Genomic DNA, 17,692 nt, shown 5'->3' on the forward strand with positions numbered 1-17,692 from the left:
CAGGCAACCCACACTGGAACTAGCAGGCACTTAGCATCTCTCTTATTATGGCCCCCACTGTTCACAATTAATCAATACCCCCTCCCAAAGGCACAATCAAAATGAATATATTTCTCTGACAGAAGCCAACAGAATAAGGAATGTTCTGGTGAGGGAGAAGGAAGGAAAACAAATAAATTATACTTGGAGTATCAACGTTGACCCTTGAGTATTCCGTCTGTTGTCAGAACTTGGAGGTCAAGCAATGTCTGTTACCAGTTAATTTTAATCTTTATCACTTTCCTTAAAGAAAAACATGCCTTTAGAATAAAAAAAACTTTTCTGTATTTAAATTTTTTTAAAAATGAAGGGAAGTGCCACCATTTGAAATTTGCTTTTTGACACAGAAATGCACATTGTTATGAAGGGATTTAAGGAGAACTCAAAGAAACAAACAAACAAACATCATTTTATATAATAGATTTCTTTTTCGCAAAGTTATAAAATTAGAAAGGCAATCCTCAAATCCTGGTCATCTGAGGTCAGAAACTGGTGAAATAAGTGGATGAAAATATTTTGGTTGACCTGAAAATAGATATTTTTAAAATTTTGAATGATTTCTTAAGGTCAACATTTAAAAATGAAGAGACTTCATATAAAGATCTGAATTTCTATCTTATTTTTAAGAGGTAGAGAAATGACATCATTTCCCCCAAATCGGTGGCAGCTACCCTTTGCATGGACTCTCCCTAGTTCACTGTGGTCTCCACCTTTCTCGGCCTTGAAGTCAGCCCTACTTAGAGTAGAATTAAGAATAAGTACAAATATTTCTTGTATCCAGGTGCTACCAAAGTAGAAAAATAAAAAACAGATCTGGAGATTTCAAAATAATTGATATTTTACACCTAGCCATCTTTACTCATCTGTGCTACTCGTCTGGCCTCTGTAAGCCCTGTATTCATCCTTCCCAAGTACAATGCAACGTGTTTAGGCCCTACCTTTCATGAGGCCAGGACGGCACTCCATGAGAAGTATTCCTTCTTGGGAATTCCTCCTTATTCTGAGAATGTCTAGCTCATTTCTCCTTGTGTTCTCACAATGGGGAGCAGACAGACATCTAATATGAAAATTCTTCCATTACACATGCAGAGAAAAATGGGCAAAATGTAATACCCGAATATATTTAAAATGCAGAATTGACCTTGAAGAAACTACATGCTCAGGGGTCAGAAGAGAAGAGAGAGTTGAGAATAAGAGTGGCAAGCATGCTGCTGTGCTATTGCTGCAGAAGCGGGGAGGATATCACTTTGGTTAATCCAGGGGCTAGGGTTTTACCATCCAGTGGAGACCAAAGATGAAGCCTTGGACCACTGTGGGGAGAAGTGGAAAAATGACCCCTGCATCAAGGCAGGACCATCAAAAAGCTGCACCCTCAGTCGAAGTCAAGGCCCAGAAAAAAAAAATCTGACAGACCATCATGGGGGATGGAGAAAGAACCTCATCCATCTGTCTGGGACTGAACTCATGCCTGAGAATTCAAAACCCCAGATTAAGGTGCAACAGTGGCTCAGTGACAGAATTCTTGCCTGCCATACCGGAGACCTGGGCTTGATTCCAGAAGCCTGCCTATGTTAAAAAAAAAAAAAACAAAAAAGACTGATTTAAATTGGGATTTGAATTTGAAGCCTCTGAAAGTTCCAAAAGACTCCAAACCTCCAAAAACTAATGTTACATTTGCCTGGGGCTAGTGATAATCCTGGGGCATACCACATAAAACCTCTCCGAGAGATGACTCTGTAACAACACAGTTCACTTGGGTTTCTTACAAACGCTTTCTAGCAATAAGCCCTCAATTAAAAATCACCAAGACAAGAAAGTGACAGATTAGAGCCAAAAGTCACTAGAAACAATGAACGGGTGGACCAGAGCTCAGCACTGACCAGAGATGATGGAATGTCAATTTCAAAAGCATTATAAAATAAGGATTTTTAAAAAATCATTTTCAACATTTAAGAGAAATATTTTTCAAAAATTGAAGCCCTTGTTGGGGGCCAGGATACCAAGACACTTTGGAAACAGAACACATGGATTTTTAAAAAAGAACCAAAATGATAGAACAAGTAGAAGTGAAAAGACAAAGTCAATGAACTTGGATATATATAGACATAGCTAGAGATAGAACATTTAAAGTACACACCTGTGAGCTATAAATACATTTAAAATTATGTTTTAAATAAATTTGAAATTATGTTTATTTCTCATCATCTATATCTTTAAGAGATAAGGAAATTGTGGATCCATAATAAGCATTATGGATGCCTCAGTAGTGTCCACCAAATGGAGCTCTGTTCAATAAATGCAGCATAAACCACAGTGCCATAATCACACCCAGGACATTTAGAACCAATACAGAAGTATTGTTTAGCATAGAGCCCATATTCATATTCACCCATTTGCCTTAAAACTTGCCCCTTTGGCCTTTTTTCCCTTTCAGAATCCAATCAAGGATCTTATATTGCACTTGGTCACCATGTCTATTTCATCTCCCATTACTTAGAACAGTCCCCCAAAATTTTCCACTCCACTTCCATAATACTGACACTTTCAAACATTCCAAGCCAGTTGTCCCATGAAACATCCCCAAATGTGGATTTTTAAAATATTTCCTCAGGATTAAATTTAGGTTGAACATATAGATAAAACAACCACAAAACCACAAAGCCACATCAAAGATACCTTGAACTTTTGTCCACAAGTTTGAGTTGGTTGTGACATTAGTGTAGTAACTGTGAAATTAGTATGTTTATACTGCAGATCAGAGCAAATAAGATGATATATTAGCGGTGTTGGGAGTCAGAATTCTCACTGAGGCAGAAGAAAGATACAGTTATGGAAAAGTGGGAGGAATTAGTACAAATTCATAATTTTTTTTTAAGAGGGAAAAGAAAAAAATAATAAGCATTACATTTTCTAGCTCTAACCACTGAAAGGGCCAGAAGCTATGACATACCAGTAGCAATGAGCACCCCAGCACCTAGATTTGGGCTTCCAAATACCACTCTCCACTGAAAGGAACCAGAGATCCTTGAAAAAATGGCTGATTCCAGGTCAAAGGAAGGTAAAGGGCAAGGTAACTGTGGAAGAGCTGGTGACAGAAAGCAAGAAAGTGCTCGAAGTTGAAGGAGTTCCTCCTGGACAAATTTGAGAAGATGCAAGCATCAATAAGAATAATGCAATTATTAGTAGAAGGCCCAGCAATGACTACAGGTCACCAGGGGACCCAGGAAAGGGAGGGGAAAGGGGAATTAATGCTTAATTGGTATAGAATTTCTTTTGGAGTGACGGGAAGGTTTTGGTAATCGATGGTGGTGATGGTCGCACAACATTGTGAGTATAATTAACACCCATGGAAATATATTTTTCAATGTGGTTAAAATGGGAAATTTTAAGTTTGTATACATTACCAGAATAAAACTCAAAAAACATAGGCCTTTATATTTTGGGTAGTGCATTTCTTAATTTAACTTGTATGGGCAGTTCAGTTGAACACCATAACTACAGGGAATCTTGAATAAGGTGTGAGATTTTGTTGGTTTGTATGAGGTTACTGTGATGCCCCAATATATCCCAGAGAAACTTGAGCAGTGAATAAAAAGAAGTATTTGCAAGATCCCATTGAAGGCTTCGGGAAGAAGAAGGAAATATTCAACTTCCCCATTTAGAGAATTTCTGATATTCTCACCAGCAGTGGGGACAACCAAGTCAATAGGCCGAGCCCTGGATCTTGGGGTTCTCCCCTATGAAACTTATTCCTGTAAAGGATAGGCTAAGCCAACTTAAAATTAGGCCTGAGAGTCACCCCCAGAGAACCTCTTTTGTTGCTCAGATGTGGCCTCTCTCTCTAAGCCAACTTGGCAGGTGAATTCACTGCCCTCCACCCATCCCCTATGTGGGACATGACTCCCAGGGGTGTAAACCTCACTGGCAACATGGAAGACAACTCCCAGGATGAGCTGGAACTCAGCATTAAGGGATTGAGTAAACCTTCTTGCCCAAAAGAGGGAAGAGAGAAATGAGACAAAGTAAAGTTTCAGTGGCTGAGAGATTTCAAACAGAGTCAAGAGATTATCCTGGAGTTTATTCTTATGCATTATATAGACAGCCTTTTTAGTTGATTATGCATTGTAGTGGCTGGATGGAAGTACCTGAAACTGTTAAGCTGTATTCCAGTAGCCTCGATTTTTGAAGACAATTTTATAAAGATATAACTTTTACAATGTGACTGCGAGATTGTGAAAACCTTGCATCTGATTCTCCTTTTATCCAGGGTATGCATGGATGAGCAAAAAAACATAGATAAAAATTAAATCAATGGGGGACAAAGGGTAAAATAAATTGGGTAGATGGAAATACCAGTGGTTAATGAGAGAGAGGGGGAAGGGGTATGGGATGTATGAGCTTTTTCCTTTTTCTTTTTATCTCTTTTTTCTGGAGTGATGCAAATGTTCTAAGAAATTATCATGGTGATGAATACACAGCTATGTGACTATACTATGAGCCACAGATTGCACACCATGTACGGAATCTTTGTTGTAAAGATTTATCAATAAAAATATTTCAAAAAAAAACATAGACCTGTACAACAAACAATGAACCCTAGTGTAAATTATGGAATATAGTTAATAGTACAATGTAGTCTTTCACCAATTGTTACATATGTACCCCATTAATGAAAACTGCTAATGAAAGGAGGGGGTATATATAGGAACAATGCAATTTGTGCAATTTTTCCATGAATTTACAGCTTCTATGATAAAAAATATATGCACAAAATGAATAATGATAAAAAATTATGGCATAGTCATTAAAAAGGATCAATGAGCATCTAGTGATAAAATCATATTTATCATTAATTCCTGCTAATAAGTGTAGAAATAATGACTGAATTTTAAAAAATCACCATTTTGCAGACACGAATGTAATAACTGATTCAGGTAAGAAGTAGCATTAGTTGAAAAGTTGTCAGAAAGCGGAATATCAGCATATTAACTTCCAAGTATCTGCCCTCATAGCACAAGGCACTTCTATAATAGGGAGATTGGCAGCCACCCCTGCATCAGGTTAGCGACCTTGGTGTTACCAGTAGTGGGACAAATTGACATGATGTGCCACCTATGGTGATGTCACAGGATATGCACATCATCACCTGAGAGATTACTCTTAGAGGCGGCACATTCACACACGGAAGCTGATGAAGCCTGGAAATGCAGAAGGAAGCACAGTGAATCCACAAAACAAAGGTAGAAGTCGATTCCCACATTTCCCAGGGGCTGAATTTTCATACTAGGCACCATGCCTCTCTTTCTCAAGATTCTCTCCTAATTGTCCAGCAGATGCTGCTTCCCTGGCATTCCCCAGGATAAAGCAAAGAGACCCTGGGCTGTAGCTGTTATTTAAACCTGTGACAACAGGCACTGGTCTTGCATAAGATCATTTCATTCAGACCCAGGAAGCAGGGCCTGAGCACTTTGTGTTTGACGGAGACAGTTAGAAGCAGCCAGAAATGAGTTGAGGTGCTTCGTTTTTGTTCTGTCCCCACAACCAGGAAAAGCAAGTCCAGCTTCACCTGCTATATCAGTCCCTGTGGGGCTTACGAACACTGCCCAGAGCAGCCCTTGCTGGAAAGCTTGCTCCATCATCTCTCCTTGCATCCCATGTTTAGCATGAATAGTTCTTGGACATCAATGAGACAACCAGCTGCCAGAACTGCCTCTGAGGTCAGGGTGTGTAAATGTCAAGCCAACCACGACCTCACTGTCAAGGGACTGGGCTGGATTCAGCCACGGGGAAAGAGGGGTCTATGCCTTTCTGTTTGTCCTTATTTTACTTTTTGCAGGATCTTTTTTGGCAGGTTGTAAAATACATCCTCTCTCCCCAGGAGATTCTCTGCTGTGCTGCAGTCCATCTAAACAAATATGTATTTACAACGGGTTCCTTTTTAAAACATGCATTATGTGCCTAATAGACTGAAATGACTCTTCGGGGGAAGTGCAGCATAGATCCCGGTAGTTTTTTGTTGTCTGTAACATTCACCTCTTTTATACGTCTATTTATTTTTCTGCTGGTTTGGATGGCGAGGGGGTGGGTATGCGAAGGAAAAATCACATACCTGCATATGAACTGCAATATATAAAACCAAGAAATTGGGCAGATAGTACTAATGGTCTCTGAGGCCAATGTGAATTTGAGTTTTGTACTGAAAAAGTTGAAAGATAAAAAGACTTCATCCTGGTTGTAAGTTACCTTATAAATCTAAAATTGGGGGAAGTCCTTGTATCAGAATGTCATGGTTAGGAAGTGAAAGGAAACGCCTCCCAAATGTCTTAAGCCATGGAAAAAACCTAAGATCTCAAATAACAAGAAGACTAGAGACGAGGGCGCTCCCCTAGTGCTGGTTAATTCTAGGATTCTGCAATGTCAGTCAGAACCCAATCGTATCCATCTTTTCACCTTACCTTCATCATGTCAGCTTAACACCCCTTAAAGTCACGTGAGAAGGTGGCCATGATTCTAGCTGCCACATTCACACCCACTAATGGCCACTGGAGGAAATTAGACCATGCTTTCTTTTTGTCTCATTTTAAAAGTAACACAGACTTTCCTCCTAGAAGAATTCCTTTCACATCTCATTACAGGTGTATGGCTAAAGCAATCACCAGTTAGCAAAATAGAAACACCAGGATTAGTCCAGACCCCAGAAGTTCTCAAGGTTTTGCTTAGGCAGACTTTATCTGTCCATAGTCACCCTCTTAGAAATCAAATCCAAGAAACTTAAAAATATGTATTGATTTGTCTGTGGAAAAAAACAATAACTCCATCATATTTAAAAATAAACAGCATTTGTTATGAAAACAGCTGTATTTTCCAAAACTGAAACAATAGGAAGAGTAGTATTATTTTCTTATAGTTTTGTAAATCTCTTTAATGCCTGGTTTCACAGAAGATAGCAGGATTTTCATATCTGCTTTTTTGTTCAATCTATTCTTGCATTCTTTGGTTGAACTATATGAAGAAACCTGTCCTTACACAGTTTTATAGAAGCAAAACCTTTTTGCATAACTGTGGTATCTTCTTTGATACCAACACTAAAACTCAACAAGTGATTTTTTTTTTGAAGATTAGTTGCAGTGTGGAATCTGAAACCAAATTAAAGAACTTTTCACATTCGGTTACATTAAAATCCATTAGTATATATGCTCTTTGAATCAGTCTTTATCCAGGCATTTTTTTAACATCATGCTTTGTTCATTTGGAAGACACTGGTTCACTGCATTAAGCAGATCTTCCAATGTTGATACATTTCATAATACAATATTGAAAAATCACATTCATTAATATCCCCTCTGATCTCATCAGAGAATACTTAAAATATTGGGAAGCTGTCAACCTCATAGTAACAGATACATTTTTCTAAAAATTTATAATTTTCACTTGAAGGCTTAAATTTCATCATTGGCAACAAATACTGTTGTTTTCCTTGGAGTGACAGACTCACTGTTCATTTTCAAGAAAGTATCTGCCAAATACCCAAGTCTGAAAACCATGGTTTGTCTGTCATTCATTCTATAAAATAAAAATGGTGTTCCATGAAACAGACAGCTAGTTCAGCTCGCAACTCCAACAATTGTCCAAGTGCTTTTCTTTGAGAAATCCATCATTCTTGGGTATACAGCAGAAGTTATTATTTGTACTTCTCATTTTACTACATCAGATAATAAAATGACATATAGTCAAGGGTTGAAGTTTAATAAAAGTCACCATTTTTACTGCTTCATTAAGTATATTCTCAAATAAAACTGATTTTTCACATTTTTACTGAGCAAATGGTGGTGAAGAATAGAATGTCTAGTAGTATAGTTTGGTGCCACTGCTTTGATTCATGCTCAGGGACCAGCAATTTTACTTTCAATTGCATTGATAGCATCAATACAAATGACAAACTGGGGGGAAGTAAATAATGTCTTAGTATTACCACGAAAGCAGTTTTGGTTTCTAGGACTCCTTGAAAGGATCTCTGAGACTCCTAGGAGTCTGTAGATCACACTTTGAAACCTGTTAGCTTATACCAATTGAGGTTTTCCCCTAGAACTAGGATAAAGTCACCCTATTTAAAAGGTTATCAGGACAGAGGGAAGGCTGGATACCCAAATAAACATGATCTCTTCCTGCAAGGAAAAAGCGGGAAACACATGTTGGGTAGGTAACCAGAACGTTACCAGTGCATAGAACTCTATCCATCAAATAGACAGCAGTAAAATATTACCCTTCTAAGCCCTTTTCCTCAAGATATCTCAGACACCAAAACTGGCAGCACTCTTCTCTTCTAAGCACTTCTAGGAGGACTAGAAGCTGGTGGGAGTATAGAGCTAATGAGATCAGAGTCCTGGAGACACTAATATGAATGAAATACAGTCCAGCCATCATGGAACCCATGTTAAGAAAACTCACATTTTTGGTCTGAGTATGTATTTAATATCTTACTATATCTGCGCCAAGGACTTTGGAGAAATGCAGAGGTCATCATCACAGCATGACTGTGGTACCTCACCTAGGAGGCAGGGGAGAACTTCTCTGAAGAAGCAGCTGTTGACCTGAGATTACAGGAGTGAGCAGGAAAGAGCCAGGTGGAGTGAGGGTACAAGGGAGGAGTTAGGAGAAGAGGAAGTGACAATTACCAAGACTCAAAGACTGGAAGGAGCTCAACATGTTTGAGGAGCAAAGAAGGAGACAATGCTGCTGGGGGACAGGGGGACATGTGGGAAGAGTGGCTTGAACTGAAGCTAGTAGGTTGGCTGAACCCAGAATGTGTGGAACCTAATAGCCAGGCTAAGGATTTAATTTCATTCTAAGGGAAATTTAATCAGGGAAGGGACTGATGAGTTTTGTTTATTAAAAGACTTGCTGGCTTTCATTAGGAGAAGCCAGGAGAGGACAAGAGTAACTATGGAGAAATTGTCAGAGGACTATTGGGCAGGGCTACCTTATGAAGAAACAGATACCAAATAGCCCCTGGCTCTACTTGCCTCATTAACTTGGTGCAGTTATGGGTGGAACCAACCACAGCTTTCATTGCAGGGTTCAAAATATCAGCAAAAACTGCAGAGCCATGAGCACCCTGGGAGACAATTGGCAAAACTAACTCCAACAAGTTTTCTTCTTATGTAAAGTAAATGCAAATCAAAAAGAGGAATGAAATGGCCAAAGAAGGTACCAAAAGGAAGAGATGGGTTTGGAGTCAGCAGTTAAAGCATATTATCTGGTGGTAATGAAATGTAGACTTTAAGTTGAGCTAGTACAACAGGTCTTGACTAGTCTTTGACCACAAATCTTTTATTTGCTCCTGAATGATGGATAATTCTATGTCCAATCAGAATCAGAAAACCAGTTGCAGATCTTGCCTCCTGAAAGCAGTGTTTCCTCTGGCAGAGTTGACTTTTTCCTAGGAGGAGTACAGTTTTCTTGTTTTAGAACCATTGCCTAGGGCTACTTCTGCTAGAACCTTGACCTGTTACCAGAAAATTCTATCTCAATGATTAGAATAGTCAGAGCTCTGCTGCAATTATACTCACTTGTATGAAATTATAGCAAATTGACCCTTTTAGTGATGAACTATTGCAAAAGTTAAAAATTTGGTGATATTTGAGACATTTTTCACTAGTAACCCAGGATGGTGTGATGATGATGGCAAATGCTACCAATGAATCATAAAAGAAACATGAACAGGTTGGGATGGCAGAAGTTGTCAGGCAGCTGGAATTATGTGAAAAGGCTAAATCACGTTCCTATGATGAGACATCTGCCATTTACTCTAGGCAAGTAGAAGCTCTCCTCTACAAAAGATCCGGGTAAGGGTATCACCTGATCTCCAACTCTTCTTTGACAACTGGAATAAAGTATTGGCAGTGAACTCAGAACATACTAGCCATTGTGGTCCACCACATTTTAAGAAATGGTGATTTTTAAAAATCACAAAGCAAACTGGTTAAGAGGGCCAGTAGGTGAAGTGAACCATGCTATACCATAAGTAATTGGGACTACGGACATTTTAAAGCAAGTTTTAGACTGATGATCAGACTCATTAAAACCATTATAGCATAATAAGAGATGAAGAATAAAATTCACTGCTCACAGCAGGGACCCTGGAGATAACATGCCCCCTCATTACAAACAAACCATGCAATTTTCTTGCGTTACAGCTCCAATGTGTCTTAGCTCAAAAGTGTAACTCCTAATAGAATAAATACACTGCATATAAGTCTCAGCACATCTTACATTATTAGTGAAACTTTTTAAAATTCATAACTGATTAATTTATAAACTCTTTCGATGAATGAGACTCCACATACCAAATGGCAAGATACTATGAGACCTGGTAAAAGAATAAACCTGTTGAAAAAAATCTGCTATATAAAAATTTATCTCAGTGTTACATGTAATGAATCCCTTCTTAAACAAAAATCTGATAAAACAATAAACCTGCTCAAAGATTAAATTTGTTGCACTCTAGGGTCATATTTCTCACCTGTTATTTGAGTTGCCAGACAGCTCAACTTGTTTAACCTCCAAAGTCCTTTTTTAACACCAGTTTTTGCTGTTCTCTTTCAATAATTTCTATACTTGCAAAATATAAGGAATTTCTTAGGCACAGTTCAGAACAGTATTATATTACTGCCACTCCCAAAGTTAATAGGGACAAAATTTATCTTCTCCTCAGCTCCAACCTCTTCTTTAGAGACATCCCCACCATATGTTGTTTTCATTTTATAAATTCTTCTCTACATGTCTTGATAAGTCTTGTTTCCTCCATCCAGAAAAGGATTCTAGTTGACTCCCCCTCCCTCTCTCACCTACAGAAAAATACAACAGGGGAAATGGGAGAAACTTTGGTGAGACTTGTGGGAACTAGGTCCTCTAAAGGAAATAATAACCTAAACTCAGTGGTTTTCCTTTCGACTTCTCCCGATTATTAGAGGATAGAAAAGATGAGGATGGTAAACCAGAAAACTAAACAATATCAGTGAATCTTCTGGCAGCGAAAAGTTCCTTAGCAAAACTGAACTCTTTCCTCCAAAATGTGAAGACACAAATAAATCTGAAAGACAAATAAAACTTGAGGATGGCCTTTTGGGTTCACCTTCCTTGCCACCTCTTACATGTCAACTGGATGAATACTAATAGGCATAAGGAAAAACATATACTCACATAGAGGATCTAAACTGCACAGTAGTACACCTGGGAAGCGAAACATTGATTTTGACAATTCATCCCATTGCACAAATTATTTCTACAATATAATTCACCCTTGGGCAATTCCTTCAAAGCAAGTTTTGGCTGCGTCTCGAGAAGTAATTACAACAATAGTAATAATACCTATTTCACAATTCACTTTTATTTAGCATTTTGAGATTGTTTATGGAATTTGCACTTATTCACTGAATAGTGCATGCATTCACCCATTAATTATTGTTGAGGTCCTCATATTTTCAAGGCCTTGTGGCACATGCATGGGGTGGAGTGTGGGGGAAGGAGAGAGATGAGTGGGGTGGCCTCTGTCCTAAAAGGAGCTGTCACATTCACTTTAGGGTGTGCAAGCGTGCCACACCACTCCATAAACACTTCAAGGCACACAATGCTGGCTTTTCTGACCCTAGTGAATACACCAGTGATCATTTTTGGCCTTTTAAAAATCTTTCTGAAGTTGATAATGATTTAAAGGCAAACCAGTTAAGAGACTATTTTTCTTTTCATCATCATGCTATTTTTTTCATCTTTAATTTTTTTTATAAGAGATATCATGGGTTTAAAGAACAATAATGCATAAAATACAGAATTCCCGTACACCACCCCTCCACCAACACCTTGAATTGATGGGAACATTTGTTACAATTGATGATAGCACAATTTTATAATTGTACTGGTTTTTAAACAGTAGTAGCCAGAACTGATTTGAGATTCTCTGTTTTAGGTTGCATAGATTATGTCATCCAAAATATCCAATACACAGGCCTGTGAAATATGTTCTATTTAAAATCATTATTTAAATCATTTTTAATTAGTGAAGTTGTAGATTTATAGAAAAACCGTGTAAAAAATATGGCATTTCCATATAACCTCTTGTTGATGACATTTTGCATGAGGGCCATACCTTTGTTATAACTGATGAAAGATTATAAAAATAGTGCTATTAATTATTGTCCATAGTTTATATTAGATGTATTTTCCCCATAAACCACCCCATTGTTAACACCTTGTATTGGTGACGTATGTCTGTAATAATTCATGAAAGAACATTTTTATACTTGTTCTATTAACCATATGCCATCATCTACAACAGGGTTCACGATGTTCTACAGTCCTATGTTTTATATTTTAATTTTTTTTCAAGTAACGTATTCAACCTAAAGTTTCCCCTTTAACCACATTCACCTATATAATGCAGTGCTGTTAATTACATTCACAAGACGGTTTTACCATCACCACCATTCATTTCCAACCCTTTACGATCAAACTAAATAGAAATTTTATACAAATTAGGTATCAACTCCGCATTCTCACCCCCAATCTACCCCCTGTTAACCTGTATTCTAGATTCTAACCCTATCCATTTACTTATTATTATTAGTTTATATCAGCGATATCATACAATAGTTGTCGTTTTGCATCTGGCTAATTTCACACAGCATGATGTCCTCAAGGCTTATCCATGTTGTCAGATACATCAGGACTTCTTTCCTTTTTACAGCTAAATAATATTCCTTTGTATGTATACACATTTTTAAAAGCAGTTTTATTTGCACACCATATGATAAATCCAATGTGTACAATCAGTGGCTCTCAGTTTAATTACAGAGTTGTGCTTTCATTGCCACAGTCAATTCTAGAACATTTTCACTACTCAAAAAAAAAGAAAAACCCCATCCCTGGTATACCCCCCTATTATTGACACTTGACATTGGCATGGTACCTTTGTTATAACTGTTGGAAGAATATTATAACATTAATGTTAACTGTGATCCTTAGTTTGCATCAGGTGTATTTTTCCCATATACCACCCTATTATTAATACCTTGTAATAGTGACATACCTTTATTTCTGTTCATGGGAAGAATATTCTTGTATTGTACTATTAACCGTAATCATTGTACATAACAGAGTTCACTATGTTATGCAGTCCCATGTTTCATCCTCCAGCTTTCCTTCTAGTGACAAATATGATCCTAAACCACAATCACGCATACGATTCAGTGCCGTTAATTAAATTCACAATAATGTGTTATGTCACCTCTATCCATTTCCAAACCCTTAAAATCAACCCAAATAGAAATTCTGTACAAATTAAGCAACAACTCCCTATTCTCTACCCCCAACTTATCCCCCTGTAATCGAATTGTAAATTCTAACGCTATGCATTCGTTTATTACAGTTAGTTCATACTAGTGAGCTCACATATAGAATATGTCCTTTTGTGTCTGGCTTTTTAACTCAACGTAATGTCCCCAAGGTCATCCATGCTGTCACATGGTCAAGACTTCATTTCTTCTTACAGATGAAAAATGTTCCATCATATGTCTATTGCACATTTTGTTTATCCGTTCACTAGTTGATGGACACTTGGGTTGTTATCATCTTTTGGTAATTGTGAATAATGGTGCTATGAATATTGGTGTGCAAATATCTGTTCAAGGCCCTGCTTTAAATTCTTCTGAGTATACACTTAGTAACAAGATTGCCCAGTCATGTGGTAATTCTATACTTAGCTTCCTGAGGAACTGCTATACTGTCTTCCACAGCAGCTGTACCATTTAACATCCCACCAGCAACGAATGAGTGTTCCTTTTTTTCACATCCTCTCCAACACCTGTAGTTTTCTGTTTTTCTTAATAGTAGCCATTCTAGTGAGAGTAAAATGATATCTTATTGTGGTTTGGATTTTCCTAATAGCTGGTAATGTTGAGCATCGTTTCATGTGGTCTTTTTTTTTTCTTTTTTTTTTTTTTTAGCCATTTGTATATCCTCTTTGGAGAAATGTTTATTCATGTCCTTTGCCCAATATTTAAGTGGGCTGTTTGGTCTTTCACTGTTGAATTGTAGAATTTTTAAAATAAATTCTGTATATTAACACCCTGCAAGATGTGTGGTTTCTGAATATTTGCTCCCATTTAGGTAGGTTTCTTTTTCTTCTTTTTAATGCAATTTTAGTGAGATATATTCACATACCATGTGATCATCCACGGCGCACAATCAGTGGTTCACAGTAACATCATGTAGTTGTGCGTTCATCACCACAATCAATTTTTGAACATTTCCATTGCCCCCAAAAAATTTAAAATAAGAATAAAAATAAAAAAGAACACCCAGAACATTCCATACAACTTATCCCCCACTATTATTTATTTGTCTCTGTTTTCTTACTCATCTGTCCATACTGGATAAGAGAGTGTCAGTCACAAGGTTTTCACAATCACGCAGCCACACCATAAAAGCTATACAATCATCTTCAAGAATCAAGGCCACATTAAACAGTTTCAGCTTCCCTAATACACTAAAAAGGGATATTTATATAATTCATGTAAATAAGCTCCAGAATGACCTCTCATTCTACTTGAAATCTCTGAAATCTATTTGCAATCTCTGGCACTTTATGTTGTCTCATTTCTTTTCCCTCTTTTGGTCAAGAAGGCTTTCTCAATCCCATGATGCTGGGTCCCGGCTCATCCTTGGGAGTCACGCCCCACAGTGGGGAGGGCAGTGAATTTACCTGTCTACTTGGCTTAGACAGAGAGGCCACATCTGTGGGACAAAAGAGGTTCTCTGGGGGTGATGCTTAGGCATAATTAGAAGTAGATTTAGTTGTGAGAATATCAGGAATTTCCCAGGTGGGGAAGTTTAGTATTTCCACATTTTCCCCCAGTCCCTCAGGGGTACTTTGCAAATATTTTAAAAATTTTCTTCCCATATTATTCTGGGATGTATCAGGAATCACACTAACCTGTACAAAGCAACAAGATCTCACTCCCTGTTCAAGTTTCCAAGTATTTGTGGTGTTCGAAAAAGCTGACCACACAAGTTAAATTATATAATGTGCTACCAAAAATAAAAATTTTGCACCGAATAAACATCTCTTCCTTTGGTTTCACACAGAAGTCAAAGTTTAAAACACAGTCAATATGATCTTTTACTTTCAGTCTGATTAACCTTAGTCCTAACCAGATTAGTTTCATTCATATCTCTACTTGAAGTCTGATCTCTTTTTCAGCTTTTTAAACATTGCTGTATGGGGTAATGGTGAGCTTCACAGCTGCAGAATTCTAGCTCTGAGTGTCAGGTGTCACACAGAAAAGCGAAGTTCCAGGGAATGACCTGGTTATACACAAGGGTTCAGCATCTTAGAATTTAGAATTAACTGTTACAACTCAGGAATAGACGTGGCTGCTATAAGAGCTTACAGTCTAGAAACCCTTACAATATGTCTTTCCCTGATGACCTAGACTCTAGAATTCAATTGTCAGAGTTTGCACATTACAGTTAGTCCATATTAGTGAGATGCTATAATATTTATCTTTTCATTTCTGGCTTATTTCACTCAACATACAGTCCTCAAGTTTCATTCACCTAGTTGCATGCCTCACAATTTCATTCCTTCCTGCAGCTGCTCAGTATTCCATTGTACATACACACCACAGTTCATGGTTCATTTCATCGGTCGATGTACCCTTGGGCCACCTCCATCCACTGCAAATCAGGAGTATCGTTGCCCATCAACACCAGTGTGCAAATGTCGGTTCACGACCCTACTTTCAGCTCTTTCAAGTATATAACTAACAACAGCAGGATCATATGACAACCCTATACTTAGCTCCCTTCTGGAATCACCAAAATGCACTCTACTGCACCATTCTACTTCCTTACCAACAGTGAATAGGTATCGCTCTCTCTCCACATTTTCTCCAGCACTTGTGTTTTTCTGTTTATTTTTTAAACAGTTTTATTCATTCACCATGCAATCCATCCTAAATAAACAATCAATGATTCCCGGTATAATCACATAGTTACACATTCAGCACCACAATCTATGTAAGAACATTTCCATTTCTTCTGCAAAGAAAGAAGAAGAAGAAGAAAAATTAAAATAAAAGGGGGAAACAAGAACAGCAAGAATCCCATATCCCTCACTTATAGCCCTCTCTTTTGACATTTAGCTTTAGTATATTGCCTTTGTTACATTTAATGGAAGTATTTTGCAATGTTACGGTTCACTACAGACCCTAGTTTACATTGATTGTATTTTCTACACATACCATCCCATTTTCAACACCTTGCAATGTTGACATTCATTTGTTCTTCTTCATGTAAAAACTTCAATATATTTGTACATTTAATCACCATCATTGTCCCCTCTAGCTTTTCCTAAATTATACAGTCCCAGTTTTTATCTTCTATCTTTCCTAGGGTGGCATATATGCCCCTAGCTTTCCTCTTTCAACCACACTCACCCACAGTTTGTTCAGTGTGTGTACAATATTGTGCTGTCATCAGATAGTACTGTGCTATCCATTTCTGTATCTTTACAATCCATCCTGTCGAACACTCTGTACTCCTTCGACATCAAATGTCCAATCTCTACCCTCTTTCTATCTCCTGATAATCTGTATTCTTAACTTTAACTCTTAAAGATCACTCATTAATGTTATTTTGTATTAGTGACACCATACAGTATTTGTCCTTTTGTTTCTGCCTGCCTGATTTCACTCAACATAATATTTTAAAGTTTCACCCACTTTATTACGTGTTTCAGGACCTTACTGTCTTACAGCTGTAGTATTCATTCCATCTATACCACAGTTTGTTTCTCCACTCATCTGGTGATAGACATTTGGTTGTCTCCATCTCTTGGCAATCATGAATCATACCACTATAAGCATCAGTGTGCAAATGTCCATTTGTATCCTTGCTTTCAGTTCCTCTGAATATATACCTAGTAATGGGGTTGCTGGATCATATGGCAATTCTGTACTTAGCTTCCTGAGGAAATGCCAAACTGCTTTCCAGAGCGGTTGCACTATTTTACATTCCCACCAACAGTGAATAAGAGTGCCTCTTTTTCCACATCCTCTGCACCATTTGTAGTTTTCTGGTTTTGTTTTTTTTTAAATAACCATTCTAGAGGGTGTGAGATATCTCATTGTGGTTTTGATTTTCATTTCCTTAATAGTCAGTGACGTGCATTTTTTCTTATGTTTTTGAACCATTTGTATTTCCTCTCTGGAAAAGTGTCTGTCCATATCTTTTGCCCATTTTTTAATTGGTTTGTTTTTCTTTTTGTTGTTCGATTGTAGGATTTCTTAATATGTTCTGGATATTAAACCCTTATCTGAAATGCGGTTTCCAAATATCATCTCCCATAACATAGGCTGCCTTTTAACTTTCCTGACAAAGTCCTTTGACACACAAAAGTGTCCAGATTTGAGGATATCCATTTATCTATTTTTTCTTCCATTGCTTGCACTTTAGGTGTAAGGTCTAGGAAACCATCTCCTATCACAAGATCTTTAAGATATTTCCCTATATTTTCTGCTAAAAGTTTTATGTTCTTAGTTCTAATGTTTAAGTCTTTGATCCATTTTGAGTTAATTTTTGTATAAGTGTGAGATAG

The sequence above is a fragment of the Tamandua tetradactyla genome, chromosome 16 (genome assembly GCF_023851605.1).
Source record: "Tamandua tetradactyla isolate mTamTet1 chromosome 16, mTamTet1.pri, whole genome shotgun sequence".
NCBI lineage: Eukaryota > Metazoa > Chordata > Mammalia > Pilosa > Myrmecophagidae > Tamandua > Tamandua tetradactyla.